Below are 19,255 nucleotides of genomic sequence, written 5' to 3'. Positions count from 1 at the left end.
ATTGAAGCGAGTCCTCTAATAAATAAATAAATCCTGTTTCTTTTATAAATATGAAAATAATGCTTTCGAAACCTTAAAAAAAACCTAGATCTAGAGGGGGTCCCCTTGAGTACCAGGGAAATAAAGGGTGCCTAACACCTTCCCTTTATTTAATTAACTCACGAACTTAGAATCTCTAAAAATATAGGGTTATCCATTTAATTCCCATCCCTTAGGATAAAAATAATGGTGGCGACTCGAAAATTTTTAAGCCGGTTGTTACAGAAGAGATGTTGGAAGTTGCATTTGAATGTCGTCTGCGAAATGTTGTTGGCAGATTGGAACATTACCTGAGATGGGCTTTCAGATGCCACCTGGTAAATGGGTTGATGGTTTGTTCATCAGAATGAATCCATTGATTATATCTTGATGAAGGATTTGAAAGTCTTTGTGTTGACTGTTTCGGAACCGTCCAAGGTTACCGCTTTAAGTCTAGGAGGATGATTGCTACGGAACTTGTCCAAAGTTTTTTCTGCTTTAGATTTTGAAAGTTGATCATTGTGGAACCGTCTGAGGTATCAGCTTTAGATCTTTGATGTTAGACCATTCTTGAACCGTCTGAGGTATCGACTTTAGATCTTCAATGTTAGATCGTTCTGGAACCGTCTGAGGTATCAACTTTAGATCTGCAATGTTAGATCGTTCTGGAACCGTCTGAGGTATCAACTTTAGATCTGCGATGTTAGATCGTTCTGGAACCGTCTGAGGTATCAACTTTTAGATCTGCAATGTTAGATCGTTCTGGAACCGTCTGAGGTATCGACTTAGATCTGCAATGTTAGATCGTTCTGGAACCGTCTGAGGTATCGACTTAGATCTGCGATGTTAGATCGTTCTGGAACCGTCTGAGGTATCAACTTTTAGATCTGCGATGCTAGATCGTTCTGGAACCGTCTGAGGTATCAACTTTAGATCTACAATGCTAGATCGTTCTGGAACCGTCTGAGGTATCAACTTTAGATCTGCAATGCTAGATCGTTCTGGAACCGTCTGAGGTATCAACTTTAGATCTGCGATGTTAGATCGTTCTGGAACCGTCTGAGGTATCGACTTAGATCTGTGATGCTAGATCGTTCTGGAACCGTCTGAGGTATCAACTTTAGATCTGCAATGTTAGATCGTTCTGGAACCGTCTGAGGTATCAACTTTAGATCTGCGATGTTAGATCGTTCTGGAACCGTCTGAGGTATCGACTTTTAGATCTGCGATGTTAGATCGTTCTGGAACCGTCTGAGGTATCAACTTTTAGATCTGCGATGCTAGATCGTTCTGGAACCATCTGAGGTATCAACTTTAGATCTTTGATGTTAGATCGTTCTGGAACCGTCTGAGGTATCGACTTAGATCTGTGATGTTAGATCGTTATGGAACCGTCTAAGGTATCGACTTTAGATCTGTGATGCTTGTTTTTGAGTTGATAAGTGATCAGAATGAATCTTCGGCTTGATTATATCTGAGAGAATCGTTCATGGAACTCAGGTGAATACTGCATGTGATTGAGAATATCTTTGTTGAAGATATCTGTCTACCTGAAAAAATCAAGTTAGCGATATGCAATGTTTATGATGCATGTAATGTGAGCTAAAGGAGAAATAGGCATGTTATGTTGTGTATGAATATGCGTATGAATACGCGCATGATGCATGATGTATGATGTATGATGTATGATGTATGATGTATGATGTATGATGTATGAATATGAATATGAATGTGTGATGTATGAATATGAATATGTGATGTATGAATATGATGTCAAGCTTCTATTTGGGAAAATAAATTTCCGTCAGTCATCTGGATATGACTATATTGTGATTGTTGATGATCTTTTGTCTTGTTTGAGTACCCTCGGCTGGGGAAATTCTTTGAGAACCATGGTGCTCTGTTGAAGGATCTTTGACTATCACTTGGGAATGAAAGGTAGCTGGAAGTTCTGATGCCCTTTCAAATGGGAATGAGGAAGATGCATAATCCTCCGATGCACTATCTGACCATGTCCGGGTGCGGGGGATCACACCTTCTGAAGATAGTAATCTGGAACAACCCTGCTGGGGGATAAGACTTCTTTTGAAGAGAAAATCTTTTTGAGGAATTTGCTGAGAAATGCGCTTCTCTTGGGGATTTTATTCTGATGGGATGATGTCCAGATAATTGGGACATTACCTGAATGCTATTCCTGTTTTTCCTGGTAAACATCAATCATATTCAAATGCACATGTTCATTCAGAATTATCATTGGGACGTTTACGTATTTAAAACAGAAAAAGTGAAAATAGTGATTTTTGAGCCTAAGCTGCATTGATTTTTGAAAAAGAGCCATGATAGGCTGATTAGCACAGGGAGACAACAATCCTAGAAGTAGGAAACTGTCATAAAGTTTTGGAAAATATTTATAAAGATAAATAGCTATGTGAAAACAATCCAGTCAAGTTTCAATTCTGCTATTGCCAATCTGTCTTCGAGCATCTCATCCCTCACTTGTTGGAAGAAAGTGATTGGACTGATCGGTGTCTTTGAGGTGTTGAATCTTGATGGTGAGTAGGCAGCTGAACGGAACATAGTTGTATGCTTCATTCCCTAACTTTTGCCTAGGCTGCCCTTTCAGGTTTTCAGCCTACCGGGATAGTATTTGTTTAGTCTCTAATTTTTGCCTGGACCGCCCTTTCGAGTTTTCAATCCACCGAGACGCTCATTTTTTGCCTAAGTTTCCCTTTCAGGTTTTCAACTTAGCGAGCTGTTTTTTTCTTTTTAAGCGAAGTATTTTTTGACTATGTAAGCATTCACATGGTGTGGGAAATCCTCGCCATCCATGGTGGTAAGCAACATGGCGCCGCCGGAGAATATTTTCTTGATTATGAATGGTCCCTCGTAGGTGGGAGTCCATTTGCCTCTGGGATCACCTTGTGGTAAGATGATGCGTTTGACAACCAAGCCACCAGTTTGGTATGCTTGACTTTTGACTTTTTTGTTGAAGGCTTTGATCATACGCTTTTGGTATAGCTGACCATGACAAATAGTTGCGAGCCTCTTCTCATCAATCAAGTTTATCTGGTCTAATCGTGTTTGAATCTAATCGTCTTCGTCTAGATTGGCTTCTTTCATAATCCTTAGGGAAGGAATCTGAATTTCAATTGGAAGAACTGCCTCCATACCATAGACTAAGGAGAATGGAGTTGCCCCTGTTGAAGTACGCGCAGATGTGCGATAACCATGAAGAGCAAAAGGTAACATCTCATGCCAGTCTTTGTAGGTTACTGTCATTTTTTGTATGATTTTCTTGATGTTATTGTTGGCAGCTTCCACCGCGTCGTTCATCTTTGGTCGATATGGAGAAGAATTATGATGTTTGATCTTGAACTGTGTGCAAAGTTCAGTAATCATTCTGTTGTTTAGATTTGTGCCATTGTCCGTGATAATTCGTTCAGGGATGCCGTACCGACAAATGAGATTGTATTTGATGAACCGGGCCACCACATTCTTGGTAACAGAAGCAAATGAAGCTGCTTCTACCCACTTTGTGAAGTAGTCAATAGCGACCAGGATAAAGCGATGTCCGTTGGAGGCAGTAGGTTTGATTTCTCCAATCATATCAATACCCCACATTGCAAAAGGCCAAGGAGCTGTCATGAAGCTTAATGGAACTGGAGGTACATGTACTTTGTCAGCGTATATCTGGCATTTGTGACATGTTCGGGAGTGATGATGGCAGTCTGTTTCCATGGTAGACCAGTAATAACCTGCTCTAAGGATCTTTTTAGCCATTGTATGTCCACTGGAATGAGTACCGAAGGCACCATTGTGTATTTCTTTCATGATCTGTTCTGCTTCCTTCTTGTTTACACAGCGAAGTAAAGTCGAGTCATGGTTGCGTTTGTATAAGGTTCCATTGCTTAGAAAGAATTTGGCAGCAAATCTCCTTAGAAACTTTCTGTCGTTAATGGATGCCCCTTCAGGGTACTCCTGAGCTTCGAGATATCTTTTTACTTCATGGAACCATGGTTTTTCTTCTGTTCCCTCGGTATTGATCTCATTGCAATATGATGGTTCATCTTGCCTGTAAATGGTGATCATAGGCGCCTCGTTGTCCCACTTGACTTTGAACATGGATGACATGGTAGCTAAAGCATCAGCTAGTTGATTTTCCTCGCGTGGGATGTGTTCGAAAGTGATTTCTTCGAAGTAAGGAATCAAACTCAGCACATATTCTTTGTAAGGAATTAGATTCGGGTGCTTCGTGTCCCATTCCCCTTTGACTTGGTAGATTACCAAGGCCGAGTCTCCGTAGACTTCCAGGAATTTGATTCTTAGATCGATTGCAGCTTTAAGACCCAGAATACATGCTTCGTATTCGGCTATATTGTTAGTGCAATTGAAGCATAACCTGGCAGTGAATGGTGTATGACCTCCTGCGGCGGAAATGATCACAGCTCCGATGCCATTGCCAAGTGCATTAGAAGCTCCGTCAAAAACCATAGTCCACCGGGATCCTGGCTCGGGTCCTTCTTCTGGTCCTGGTTGTTTGTAGTCATTGACTAGCATAATGTCTTCGTCTGGGAAGTCAAAGTTCAATGCTTGATAATCATCCACTGCTTGATGAGCCAGATGATCAGCTACCACACTTCCTTTGATTGCTTTTTGTGAAGTGTATTGAATGTCATATTCTGTTAAGATCATTTGCCATCTCGCTATTCTTCCAGAGATAGCAGGTTTTTCGAACACGTATTTGATGGGATCCATCTTGGAGATTAGGAAAGTGGTGTGATTTAGCATGTACTGTCTTAGTCGGCGAGCTGCCCAAGCTAAGGCACAACAAGTTTTTTTGAGTAGTGAGTATCTTGTTTCACAATCGGTAAACTTTTTGCTAAGATAGTAGATTGCGTGCTCCTTTCGGCCGGATTCGTCATGTTGTCCTAGTACACACCCCATTGAGTCTTCTAACACAGTTATGTACATTATCAGAGGTCTGCCTTCCACAGGTGGCAACAAGATTGAAGTTTTTTGGAGATCTTCTTTGACTTTGTCAAAGGCTAACTGGCATTTGTCATTCCACCTTTCCACTTGATCTTTCTTCAACAGTTTGAAGATCGGCACACAAGTAGTAGTCATGTGGGTAATAAATCGGGCGATGTAATTTAGACGTCCCAAGAATCCTCTGACTTGTTTCTCGGTACGAGGTATAGGCATTTCTTGAATGGCTTTAACCTTGGCGGGATCAACCTCAATTCCTTTGCTGCTGACGATGAAACCTAAGAGTTTGCCGGATCTTACTCCAAAGGTACACTTATTTGGGTTCAGTCGCAACTTGTATTTCTTGAGTCTGTCAAACAACTTGTGTAAATGACCCAGATGTTCTTCCTCGGTGTTGGATTTTGCAATCATGTCATCGACATACACCTCTATTTCTTGATGAATCATATCATGAAATAGCGCTACCATTGCACGTTGATAGGTTGCTCCTGCGTTTTTCAGACCAAAGGGCATTACTTTGTAACAAAAGGTTCCCTAGGGTGTTGTGAAGGTTGTTTTTTCCATGTCTTCGGGTGCCATCTTGATTTGATTGTACCCTGAGAATCCGTCCATAAAGGAGAATACCTGGCATTGTGCGGTATTGTCAACCAGTACATCGATGTGTGGTAAAGGGAAATCATCTTTGGGGCTTGCCCGGTTCAGATCTCTGTAGTCCACGCACATTCTGACTTTCCCGTCTTTTTTAGGTACAGGCACGATGTTAGCTATCCAAGGAGGATAACTTACAACTTTTAGGAATCCGGCATTGAACTGTTTTTCAACCTCGTCTTTGATCTTTTTTGACATATCAGGCCTACTCCTTCGTAGTTTCTGTTTGACTGGAGTGCTACCTTCTTTGATTGGCAGGCGATGAACTACAATGTATGTGTCAAGGCCTGGCATATCTTCATAGGACCAGGCGAATATCTCGACGTAGTCTCGCAGCATTTGAATCAGTCTTTGCTTGATGCTGTGTTCTAAATCAGCCCCTATTTTGACTTCTTTCTTTTCGTCGTTGCTGCCCAAGTTGATGACCTCAATTGGCTCCTCGTGAGGCTGTATGGCCTTGTCTTCTTGTTCTAGCAGCCTTGCAATTTCTCTTGGCACTTCACAATCTTCCTCACTTTCGTCCTCAGTTTGGTAGATCGGACTTTCAAAGTCATGACGCGTAATAGCAGAATCGTTGTTGACTGGATCCAGAGTGTATGTGAATCTGCATGTTAGTTATGTGAGTGTGTGTGAAGAAAAAACATAGCTATTTGAAAGCGAAGAAAGAAAGAAAAAGGATCACAAAATTTTAAATATGCAAGCGTCCCATGATTTTATTGAATGCACATGATCATGATATGATAAGCCCTTATAGAAGGGCCAGTGTGCTTTGGGCAAGGCACACGGCTTTCAGGCTCATGGTTCGATTGTTCAGGAACCATTTTTATCTTTGCACAATATACACAAAGAAAACAGGAAATGGCATTTACTCCTGGTCAAAGGAGATCACATCCTCAGCTTTCCAGTTGTTCAATCCATTATTGTGAGCAGGGAGTATCCAGCTGTTCCAGTTGCAGTTGTCTTCTTCATCTTCCACAGCATTGATTTCATTAGTGAGAAAATGAGCCAGTGATCCTTCGGGATAAGTGATATACTCTGCTGGATACGAGAGCCCAGGCTGAGATATCTCTGCTGGCTGAGCAAGATGCTCAATAAGGCCGTCCCATGCAGTCGGGATGATGTTTTGAATAGAGAATTGTGCATCCTGATGAGGAGTGTATGCTGACAGAAAGCAACCCTCGTTATTTGGTATTTCCCTGGCTTCTTCAAAAGTGAAATTGTCATCGTAATGTTCATCCCATCCAGTTGGGACAATGTCCTTCATATTTGCCGCTGGGTTCTCCTAGCGTGTCCCATACTTCTTTGGGTGGATTTTGATATTGCTCAGTGACGGGACTTGTGAAACTTTCGTCATTTTCAATTTGATCACCCCATCCAGTCGGGGTAATGTCTTCCATAGCAACATAAGAATTCTGAGGTGCGGTATACTGATAATTATACCCGTCACTTGGTTCTCCCACAGCATCCCACATTCCCATGGAAATGGGTGGAATCTCATCTGGATATGGCTGAATGATATGGTTCAAGAACACTCCTTCATCTTCAATAGCGTTTACTTCTTGGCTAACGAAGTGTGACATTAATCCTCCAGAACGAGGACCTTGATCATTCTTTTGATCTTCACTATCATAGCCCAAGCCTAGCTTGTCAGACTTGTAGGGTATATCGGGAAGCTGTCCCCATACTGTGCAATCACCCTGTTCAATCATGGCTTTGGCATCTTTGAGAGAAGCCATAGTTGTAGTTGGAGTAGCAGGAATATGCTTGGTGGTAAAGACATCTGGGGAGACCACCTCAAATGATTGGCATGGAGTTTCGATGAATTCGTCCTCCAACTCAACATATTTGGAATTGCTTAGGTGACTAACCACATATTCCTCTTCGCCATAGACTGTGACAATCTTTCCTTTTACTGGATATTTTAACTACTGATGCAGGGTAGAAGTTACAGCGTTTGCCCCATGTATCCAAGGGCGTCCAAGTAAACAGGAGTAGGCTGGGTGAATTTCCATTACGTAAAAGATAGAATTGAAGATTTGAGAACCCACTCTGATTGGGAGATTCACTTTTCCGTATACCGTTCTTGTTGACCCGTCAAAGGCTCTTACCACAACATCACTTGTTTGTAACATAATTCCTTCGAAGTCAAGCTTTTCTAGTACTGTTTTCGGTAACACGTTCAAAGAAGACCCGTTATCTACTAGCACATGAGATAAAGTGGTGCCATTACATTCAATGGAGATATGTAGGGCTTTGTTGTGATTTTTTCCAGCAGGGGTTAGATCCACATTAGAGAAACCGAGACCATTGTTCAAGGTTAGATTGGCAACACAATTCTTAAATTGGTCGACTGAGATCTCTTGATGCACATGCGCAGCTTTAAGGAACTTCATCAGAGCTTCGGCATGAGCTTCTGAATATTTTAGCAGAGATAGCATTGAGATTTTTGAAGCGGTGTGCCCTAGTTGCTCAACAATATTGTAATCACTTTTGCAGATGATTTTCAATATTTCCTCCACTTCTTGCTTTGATGGATCCTCAGCAGTGATCTCCACCGGGGTTTGAACTTGTTCAACTTGTGGCTCTTTGCCTCGAGCGCTGTTATCTTGATTAGGAACTGGGACTCGGACTGGACCAGCAGCAACATTTGGAGAAATTTCTGGTGAAAAGATTCTTCCACTTCTCGTGATCTTGCTGGTACCCACAATATTACCCACAGTTGGAGTAGTTAACTTTGCGGCCTCTTCAGTCGAGGTACCCTGCTTAACTCCATGAACATAAACATTAGTGTCGTATCCCCATGGGACAGCTTTGTCTGAGGAGTATGGAAATGGAGTTGGACTAGCAATGACTACTGATGCCACTTTGAGTGTAGCAGAAATTTTGAATGGAGCCTTGGCAGAGATTTTGAATGGTAAACTGGAGATCACTGAGATATCCTCTATTCTTATCCCGTTTGCAAAGACTTCGCACAGCACGTCCATAGAAGGGAGCCTCTCAAACATAATGATACGGCGATCCATCCACTTTTGAATTCCCATTCTTAGATTTTCACAACCATTGGGCAGGTATGAGCAAATAAAGCAGTCGGGGTCACACCCTGGAAAGTAACCAGCTTGGATTAGCTTTCCTTTGACTTTGCAGAGTGGAGTTGATAATTCGTTCACATCATAGATGTAAACAGTGTCCAGGATAGAGTTAACAGTTTTGTCATGCTTTGGCATAGGTGCAGTGATGACATTTGGAGTTTCTGGAGGATCGAACTCAATTTCCCCAGCATCTATCATATCTTGTATTTTATTTTTCAAGGCCCAGCAGTGATCTGCGTCATGTCCTGGACAGTTTGAGTGATAGGCACATGTCGCATCAGGGCGATAATTCGGAGAGGAAGTGTTGACATTCTTTGGAGGACCTTTTAATGTGATCAGATCTGCTTTTAGCAAGTGCTGCAATGCCTGAGAGATTGGCATGTTGATTCTGGTGAAATTTCTTCTTGGTGCATCTGGTCGATGCGTATATTTTGGCTGTTGATCTTTTTGAGGTGCAGATGCGGAGATCAGAACTGCCCCTACAGATTGATGCTGCTCACTTTTGCGACTTTTCTGAATTTGTGTTGCATTGACCTCATTTCTCCCGCTGATGGGCCTTTTTGTAGTACCAGAGGAGGAACCTATTTGAATTTTTCCATTTTGAATGCCACTTTCGACACGTTCTCCGGTCAGTATCAGGTCAGTGAAACCTGATGATGAGCTTCCCAGCAAATGGCTATAGAAAGGGCCAGTTAAAGTGCCCATGAACATGTCGACTAGTTCGCGATCAGATAAGGGTGGTTGAACCCTTCCAGCCATATCTCTCCACTTTTGTGCATATCCTTTGAAACTTTCTTTTGGTCCCATAGACATGCCCCTTAGTTGAGTACGGGTTGGCGCAAGATCAGCATTGTATTGGTACTGTTTGTAAAAAGCAGCAACTAATTCTTCCCAAGTATGAACCTTGGTATTTTCCAGCTGGTAGTACCACTCGAGTTGTGTACCCGACAGACTTTCTTGGAAGAAGTGAATCCACAATTTGTTATCTGTTGTATGAGGTTGTATCTTCCTCACATAGGATCTCAGATGTAGTTTCGGGCAAGAAACTCCATCATACTTTGCAAAGACAGGAACTTTGAATTTTGGAGGGATAACAACATCTGAGATGAGCCCCAGATCATTGAAATCTAAACCAGGTACTTTTTGTATCTCCATAGCTTTCATACGGTCTTCCAGCTGTTGGTATTTGTCATCATCCGGTTCGTCCCCAGAATGATCATCTTCTTCATTTGAAGAGAGAGAGGGTTTAGCAGAACCCTGGTTGCTTTGATTGTCTTCTTGTTCACCATCACCGACTGTTTCAGGGATCGGTGGCTTTTTGAACTTTTTGACTGAGATTTTGATCTTCCTTTTCAGGTGACTCAAGCCTACAGATCCTTTGGGCTTCTTTTTCTTCTTGATTATCAGGGCTTTCAGTTCTTGTTGCCCCTTTGCCAGTTCCAGAATTGCCACTTGAACTTGGGCATTCTGTGCTTCGAGATTCTTGATGCTTGTCTCAGATTCCATCTCTTCTGACTGAAATAAACAGCGAGGAGATGAGAAATCCGTCATGAGAACCTGTTACGCAATGTGTATGACTCGATGCAATGTATATGAATGAAATTTATATGCAATGCATGAAATGAAATGTGTGTGCAATGTTTTCAAGGATCTTAGAGTTTAGATTTGTTAAAACAAAGAAGAAACAAACATTAGTTAAACAATTTATTTCTTTTTTTTTTGCTTTTTTTTCTTTGCCTCATTTGGGCTTACAAAACAGAAATAAAGGAAATGAATGATCCCTCAGGTCTCCCATGGACGCTTTCTCTTTGCCCCCAGGAATGTGTTGATCTGCTGTTCTTCTTGAAGCTGTCCGGTGAGCTCCAATATCCTTCTCTCATAGTCTTGACAGTGTGCTTTGAAGGTGTCTCTTTCCTCTTTTAGTTGAACCCAAGATTTTTGCAACTCTTCTAGGTCAGTTGGTATATCCGGGTGTAGAATAACGTGGGGTTCGTCTCCTTCGACCTCTGGCTCAATAGTCACAGGTAGAATGGCGGGATATGGCATAATGAGTTTCTGAGCATGAGTGCGGACCCATTTGAGGTAAGGTTCCATAGGGATAGAATTCCATTGCCCCAAAGTTTTGCTTTCTATTCTATAGACACTGTCCCATGCATGTATGAACCTTCGTCGGTGTCTATGAGAATCATTCTCGTAATCAAACACAATGCCACGAATAATCATGTCATGAGGACCGTTGCTCCTTGCATATCCGAATTGGCGTAGAGCTAAAGAGGGATTGTAAGTGATGCCTCCTTTGATGCCAAGGAGTGGTACATTAGGGTACTCTCCACAATGATCAATGATAGTAATGTCTCTTTGAAAGAAGTTGTTCCACCGGATATCTGAATGAGACAAAGACATAATCCTGCGAGACCATTGCATTCTTTGTTCATTTCTCAACATTGATCGGGGAAGATGAAATGTAAACCACCTAGCCAGTAGTGGTATACAGCACATGAGAATTCCTCGTTTCTTCATGGTACGAGTGTGTAGAGAATGTAGAATGTCTCCCAGCAATGTTGGTACCGGGTTACGGATTAGGAAAAGGTTGATGATGTGTACACTTATGAACTGGTCGGGATTTGGGAATAAAACCAACCCATAGATCAAAAGGGCCATAACCTCCTCAAAAGCTGGATAACTTTTGTTTTCTAGCAGTAGTCGAGCCTTTTCTAATAAGAACTTGGCAAGCAAACCCTTAACTCCACTCTTTGTTTCCCAATTGGACTCGATTTCTGATTTTCGCAGATGTAAAGCAGCAGCAATGACTTCAGGTTTTGGAATCCTTTCTAAACCAGTGAAAGGTAATTGATTTCGAACAGGCAATCCAATTAGTTCAGAGAATTCTTCCAAAGTGGGTACCAACTGGTAATCAGGAAAGGTAAAGCAATGATGTTCAGGGTCAAAGAACTGGAACAGGACCCGTATCATGTCTTCTTCAAATTTTGAGGTAACCAAATGGAGTAGGTGACCATGCCTTTCGGTGAATTGAACATTCCTGGGGAATTCTGACACTAAGTCTTTTAGTTCAGATGGTACCGTTGAGATGTTGATTCGGATGTAATCTCGGGTGGCGGGAGCCATTACCTGCAAAAACAAAGGTAAACTCTTTGATCCTTGAAGTGTTTTGTGAGAAAATGATATGCTTATGATGCAAACATGTGGCACACAAAAACAAATCAAACAATAGCCTTAGGTTTAAAGGCTTGCATGGAGCTGATAGGTGATACCCTCCCCACTGAAGTTGAGTTGGTTAAAACCTGTCCTAGAATAGTATTCGGGTTCTATGATCCTTGGAAGTAACATCTCAATACGGCGCTCGAGCGGCCGATCAAAATATTCCTCGAGGATAACTAACTTCGATCAATTTCAAAGCTAGCCACTTAATAGGCCATAAGTCAAGTTCAACTAAAAAGGTTCTAAGACAAATTAGTGTTTAATGACATTTCGGAAGCCTAATATACTCCTTGATCATTTTCAAGGGACATCAGTATAAACCAAAGTATCGCACTAACGATGACTACCAGATCAACCGTATCGGTACATGCCGTACAGTTTCCTTGGTCTATTGTCATATACTTAAGGTATCTCGAGATTCGGGTTAGAATCTTCCACACAAGCAAAATACCCAAACAAACCTTTGAAAAATAGAGCAATCAAGTCAAACAATTGAAAACATCGAAGTAATCTATTCTCTTAAGGTAACCCCTTTAGAAAACATTTTGTTTTTTGAAAGTGACTCCCCAGCAGAGTCGCCAGTTCTGTGGACCTCCGTTTTTCGGGCCATACCTCTGAGCGGGAGAGATACGTGAATTGACTCTTTTTATCGCTTAATGCTTTCGCATTTTTGAAAATTCACAGAGTCGCCACCGACCTTTTATTTTATCCAATTAAGGAAAGGTTTATAAAAGAAACAGAAAAAAGACCTTTAAGAAATTCTGGGTAAGGGGGTAGGTTATACAAAGGGAAGGTGTTAGCACCCTTTGTATCCATGGTTATCCATGGGCTCTTAAGTTTGCTTAGCTCACTTGTTTTTCGATCACTTTTCAATTGCTTTAGAATGCTCATATGTGGTTTCAAATACCTTTGTAATGATCCTTGTGCGGATGTATACAAAATGTTTGTTTATCTTTCGAAAGATGTTTTGAAAAGAACGTTAACTTTGTAATGATCCGTGTTTGGATGTATACAAAATATTGTCTTTTTGGAAAGTTTTGTTTTGAAAAACAACAGTGTATGAGAATTTTGTTTGTTTTGATTTGAGCAAGCAAACTAGGAGGTCTACCCTGAGTTGTAAGGTCTTTATCCTATTTCCTTTAAAAATCTATCCTTTCACCGGATACAAACAAAAGGTTCGATTTTGTACTCGAAACAGTAGAATTTTGACTTTGATTTTGAAAAGAATGAGAAGGGATTACCTTAAAAGGTGCAAGTGTGATTGTGATTGGATTCAGATATTTTATCTTTGAAGTTAGTGATCTAACGGTTCAATTTTATCTTTGACATACACGCAGTTTATATTTGCTGGAAATTAAAATGCGGAAATGTAAAGAGCGGAAAGTAAATCTACGCTATTACATCGATTGTGCAGGAAATGTAAACTAAGCCTATTTACATGATTTTGACAACCTATACATTTATCTAGGAATTTAAATTGCAATAAGATAAATAGAGAAATGCATGTTTTTGGTTTTTTTTTATGATTGATTTTAATTTAAATTTAATGCATAATTAATTAAATTAAAATGAGAAAAAGAAAATAAATTTAAACCTAGAAATTAAGCTTAAAAATATGTTCAAATGTGCTTGTTAATTAATTTTAAAACAAAACTAATTTTTTTTGGAATTTTTGAAATTGATTTGAAGTTTATTAAGTTAATTAAGACATAATTATGCAAATAATTATACAAATAATTAAAACTTAAAGAGAAAATTATCCTAAATATGTACAAAATTAGTTTATAATATATAAACAATATTTAATATAAAGAATAATTTTTTTTATGATTTTTTTTTATTGGTTGAAAATAATTAAAAAGCAAATATATAAATATATACTAATTAATTATGCAAAATATTGGAATTATGAAGAAAAATAAACTATTTTTATTTCAGAAAATAATATATTATTTTAGAAGCTTAAAAATATTTTTTGTGTATTTTTTGGATTTTTTTTAACTATTTTTAATTAATTTTGCAAAGAAATTAAAATAGAAATAAAAATAAAAGGATACTAATCAGATGTGGTTGATTATGAGGGAGTATGATTTTCATGCATGATCTGGCGCGTTGGATTGGATGGAAAGTGGATCAGAAGGCTCAGATTTTGAGGCGCATGGCAATCAGTATACCTGCAAAACACTTGATTAGAGGAAAATTTAAAAGAATGCGCGCGCTGGCTGGCCAATGGAGTGAGGACACGCATCATCTTCAACCTCCAGACACCACTTTTAACAGCGCTTTCTGGCTAGAAGCGCTGTAATAGATTAAACTCATCCCTGCAAAATAGCGAATAGGTGTAAACAAGCATAGAAATCAGGCGCAATAGGACCATTAAATTCGTCTTGTTCCACTGAATGTAACCATGCCCTTAATTTGGTTTAATTTTGGCTCTAATGAAGAACCCTAAATTTGAGCTTAGAAACCCTAAAATGGTGGTTTTGTGCAAACGGTCATTAAAACTTAATTAAAGCTCCAGAAACGACCAGAGCACCAATCTAAACACAAATATATATCTACATCTTGTTAAATGTGCGTGTATGATCAGATATGAGTTGGTTTTTGTTTGAGCAAATCGTGACCTGTGTAGCTCGATTCAATGAGGTTTAAGACTTGCAATTGATTGGAATAGTTTCAGTGAAGCTCAGAGATGATGTTTGAATGTTTAGTTTGTATTGAAATTGGCTGAAACTTAAAATTCGAATTTCAAGTTTCTTTGAATATTACAAGTTGTTACAAGAGTGATATATGCTTATGAATGCTTCTGAATTCGTCCTCTTGTGATTGTGAAGTATGATAGTTCTTTTATAGGCCAAGAGCTGCTTGGAAGTGAAGCTAAGAAGCATTCATTAGCTTTGTGGAATCTTGACCTTTTCAACATGAGTAGCTTTGCATTTAAGCCACCATGGCTTGATTTTCCACCCTCCTTCTGTTTGTACTTGGCTTGGGGCAGAGTTGAATGATTCTCTTGATGAGTCATGCTTGGTTTGTAAGCTATTCTTTATCCATCCATTTTTCTTTTTTAATTTAATCTTATATGTGATAAAATTAAACCAAAAATGAATAAAAAATGGAGTGGGCCTTGTCTTGGTCGTGGGAGGCCCATAATATTATGGTAATGATGTTTGAACCATGAAAACTTGGCCCCATTTGGAAAAAATGCATTTTTGAGCAATGTTGTTTTTATGCATTTTCCAAAATTTAGCCAACTTCAACAAGTTGTAAATCCCTCAATTTTTGTCATATGAAGGAGTTCTTTCACTTTTTGGAAACCTCAAAGAGTCCTCTAACCAATGTCTTTGGTCTCATGTCAAAATGATTTTTGATGCTCCTTGTGTGTCCTTTTGAAAAAAGTGTCTTTTTGTTGACTTTGAAAATGACCTGTAATGTCATTGGTCATATTTTTCAAATGGTGAATGCAATGACCATGGGATCAATTGCATTTGAAAGATAATTGAATTTCCTTCAAAATGAGCTTTGGTTTGAATTTTTTGGATGAAGGATGAGAGAGTTATGACCAGTCAAAGTTGAGTTGACTTTTCAGGCAAAAACCCTAATTTTGAATCTTAGGGTTTTGTTGATTTTTTATCTTTCCTTGATGAATTATGATCATCCAATGATCAAATGATGAATCCTTTGACAAAATATGGATTTTGACAAAAAAAAATCATTTTTGACTGTCTGTTGACTTTTTAGTCAAACGGGTCGTCTGTTGACTGTTTGAGCTGCTGACGGTGCGTCTGAGTGAATTGAAGTTTGAAAATTTGTATGATGGTACTTTGAGATATATGGATGTGCATGAAATCCATTTGAGGTCTCAAAAACTTGTTTCTCCTGTAAAAACAAGAAAACCCTAGTCAGGGACTGTTTGTGTAGGAGACAGTTAAGCGTACCTGATTTTTGTGCAGTGTTGAGTCTCTGCTAATCGCGTGATATTCAGAAGACTTCTAGAACAAAAATCTTGGAATTTTGAATTGTAAAAGATTGATTTGATTGATGGTACAAAACACTGAGAATTGTACTGCCAGCAGTTTGACTGTCGACTGACTGTTACCAGTACAGTCTGAGTTTCCTGATTCTGCGTCTGCAAAAAGATTTAACTCTGTACCAATTGTGTCAGTATTATTTATTTGTAAATAAATAAATAGCATGTGTGAAGTAATAAACAGTATTTGGCGTTTGCGTAAGAATAAATTCAACTGCAAGCCAAATTACTGTATAAGAAAAAAATTCTAAAAACTAAGTATTTCATATGTCAGGATATTTGTTGAAATAAAAATCCATGATTATATGAGACTCTTAATTTTCAGAATGGAGTTTTCTTGAAAAAAGATGCGGGCAAATTTTGGGGTATAACAGTACCTCTACATTCGAGGGACACGACCTTATTTCGAAAGGCAACCAAGAGGGGCGTACCCTAGAGGTGAGTGTGTGCGAGTGAGTTAGATTTGATTATCTTATCTTGAATTAAGGTTAGCTAGCGGTTAATTAATTATCTTGACATACCATCCTAATTACTAGCAGTTAATATATTTACAGAAATTTAAAGTGCGGAAACGTAAACCTAAGCTATTACATGGCTTCGGGGAGGGGAGTACATAACCAAAAATCGGGGGAATGCAGAAAGTAAAGATCCTAATTAAACTATTACACCCAATGAGCAGTTACATAATTGGTAAAAATTGCGGGAATTAAATAATTAAATATAGAATAATTAGCGACTTGTAAATGTCCACAAAATTATCCAAGAGCCTCAATGATAGTACCTCACAAAAAAAAACATGAAAAATGTTAGTAACAATGTATAAATAATAGATGAATAAATGGAAAAAATATTAATTAAAATTGACGAGAGAAAGTCTAGAAATTCAAATTAAACTCTAACAATTTTTGATATTTTAATATGAAAAGTAAAACCTAATTTTAATATTACTTTTTTGTATTTTTTTATATAGGAAATAAAAATCTAATCACATATTTTTGTATGAAATTAAAATAAAACACATTAAAGAAATAAAAAAACAAAAAAAAAACAATTATCATGGATTGAATGTAGGAATATGAAAGCAGTGACTTAACAGGCCCAAAAGCCCAATTAAACCTCTAAACTCTAATAAAAAAAACATTTAATTAATGCAAAATAAAAAATGAAATAAAATAACTTAACAAAATAAAGTGAAAATGAGAAATAAAAATGAAAAGAGGGTGCACCAATAATTCTTTCTTCACGTTACCTGAGTTGATTTTTTCAACATTGACTTGCACCAATAATTTGTTGACACATGGCATGTAATGAATGGCACAAGAGGAAAACAAAATTATTCCACCATTTATTAAGAGATTAAACAACAACCAGAATAAAAACTCTTCTTCTTTCATGCTTATGTTGGTCTCGCAAACAAGATTATATTTTTCTATTTCACATCACAAATCAAGTTTCCTAAATAAAACTAACAATCAATATGAAGTCTAAACTCAACAACATAATCATGGAGGCAAAAACAACATAAGAGATGATTCGCCGGAACCAAGCGTGGAGCTGCAACCGTGAATTGGTCTGAACGGTGCACACGGAGGAGCGTTGTGACACGGCCGATGCTGGATCAGAGGTTGCTCGTGGGGCTGAGATCGGGCCGTCGGAGCTGTCTTCTCGCGGTCGTGTGCGATTGAGGGCGGCGCGACCTACCGGCGAGTCTTCAAAGGTCTCTCTTCTCTTGCTTTTGTAGTGTTCCGATCTGCAAAACAATAACGACATCTAACAAGCAGAATTGTTAATTTATGTGAGGATATTTGGTGAATTTTAAAATTCATGAAAGGTGATGGTGTTTTGATTGAACTTGCAGGTATGGTGATGAGTGTTTGGTAAATTTGAAGGTTAGATGGTCATGGTGATGTTTTAATGGTTTGATTACTGTAACAAAAAAACAAAACTCAATAAAAATGTTAGTGAAGGATTATGTACATGTAAGAAAAAGTGGTTTTTTGATGGCAAGATTATTACTGTAAAACTTGTGAGAATTGCTACAATGAGAAAAATTGGGTGGTGGTGAAAGTTGATTTTTTGGCTTTGTACGTGAGTGTGATTGTTTTCCTCCTTAACATGTGTACAAATAGACCTATTTATATTAGTTCATTAGGTCAAACTAAAAAAGGAAATAAAGTAATTTTGTATCAAACCTTTTAACCAAATTATTTTCACGAATATTTTGTTTTAATTCTTGCTAGAATCAAATCAAAATGTTCAAGAAAATTGTCTTATGACAAAAGTTGAATAAAAAATTACCTTATTTATTTTTATGTTATTTTTTGTTATTTTTTAAATAAAAAGTGCATAAAAATGAAAAATCAACTATTTTAAAAAAGCATATTTAATTAATACGAAAATTAAATTTAAATAGATAAAAAATGATTATTTTCTTTTGTGATTTTTAATATAAATGAGAATAAAATTAAACTATAGTTAGAGACAAATAAAAATGGAGAAAATGTTAGAAGTGGGATTCGAACCCGGGACGTCTCGCTCTTGTACCTTTCACGCTCAAATTCTTACCAACTGTGCCAATTCATTTATTCGAAATAAAATGACGTTCGTAAAAATATGAGGGCAAATTTTGGGGTATGACACTTGCCCCTGTTCAATCTTCTTAAACCTGAAGATGTAGATTGGCGTATTCGCCACTCGGGATCTGAAGGTGGAAGAGGATTGAACACTAAAATACCCAAAAATTTGCACTTGCTGGTGCAGGGAGTAGTGCTATTGATGGTTTGAATGGGCTTAAAGATGCCATTAGTTGGATTGACAGGATGCTGTCGGAGGTGGGCTTAAAGATGCCACTGGTCTTTTGATAGTATGAAGGTCAGAGTGTAGTCGTACGTTAGACTGCATCTGAAGATGATGAGTAGATGAGAACATCATAATGAACCGTTCGTTAGGCTGTATCTGAATTGCTTATCCTCAATCTCCTCTGAATTGTTTCTGAATTGAATTGTTGACTCCATTGCCAAAGTATTAAGATTAGATCGTTGACTCCATTGTCTTGACCACCTCTTATTACTAAGAATCAGGACTATATTGGTGGCTCTATTGCCGTGATTCCATTGTCATGATCACTTTGACTCTATTGTCGTGATCAATTGTGACTCCATTGCCGTGATCATCTTGACTCCATTGTCATGATCAATTTGTGACTCCATTGTCGGTGGCTCCATTGCCGTGATCATTTTGACTCCATTGTCATGATCAATTTGTGACT

General features: G+C 38.5%; 1 long non-coding RNA gene across 1 annotated transcript; it reads left to right on the top strand.

Moving 5' to 3' along the window:
* The first annotated feature begins 17,360 nt into the window (after positions 1 to 17,360).
* Positions 17,361 to 18,071, top strand: LOC131616877 (uncharacterized). The gene is made up of 2 exons (XR_009288291.1): positions 17,361 to 17,704; positions 17,846 to 18,071. It is a non-coding gene; the product is annotated as an uncharacterized LOC131616877 (long non-coding RNA).
* The last annotated feature ends 1,184 nt before the right edge of the window (positions 18,072 to 19,255 follow it).

The sequence above is a fragment of the Vicia villosa genome, linkage group LG7 (assembly GCF_029867415.1).
Source record: "Vicia villosa cultivar HV-30 ecotype Madison, WI linkage group LG7, Vvil1.0, whole genome shotgun sequence".
Lineage (NCBI taxonomy): Eukaryota > Viridiplantae > Streptophyta > Magnoliopsida > Fabales > Fabaceae > Vicia > Vicia villosa.
Note: the sequence above shows the minus strand (reverse complement) of the source record. Positions and strands in the feature narration are given on the sequence as shown.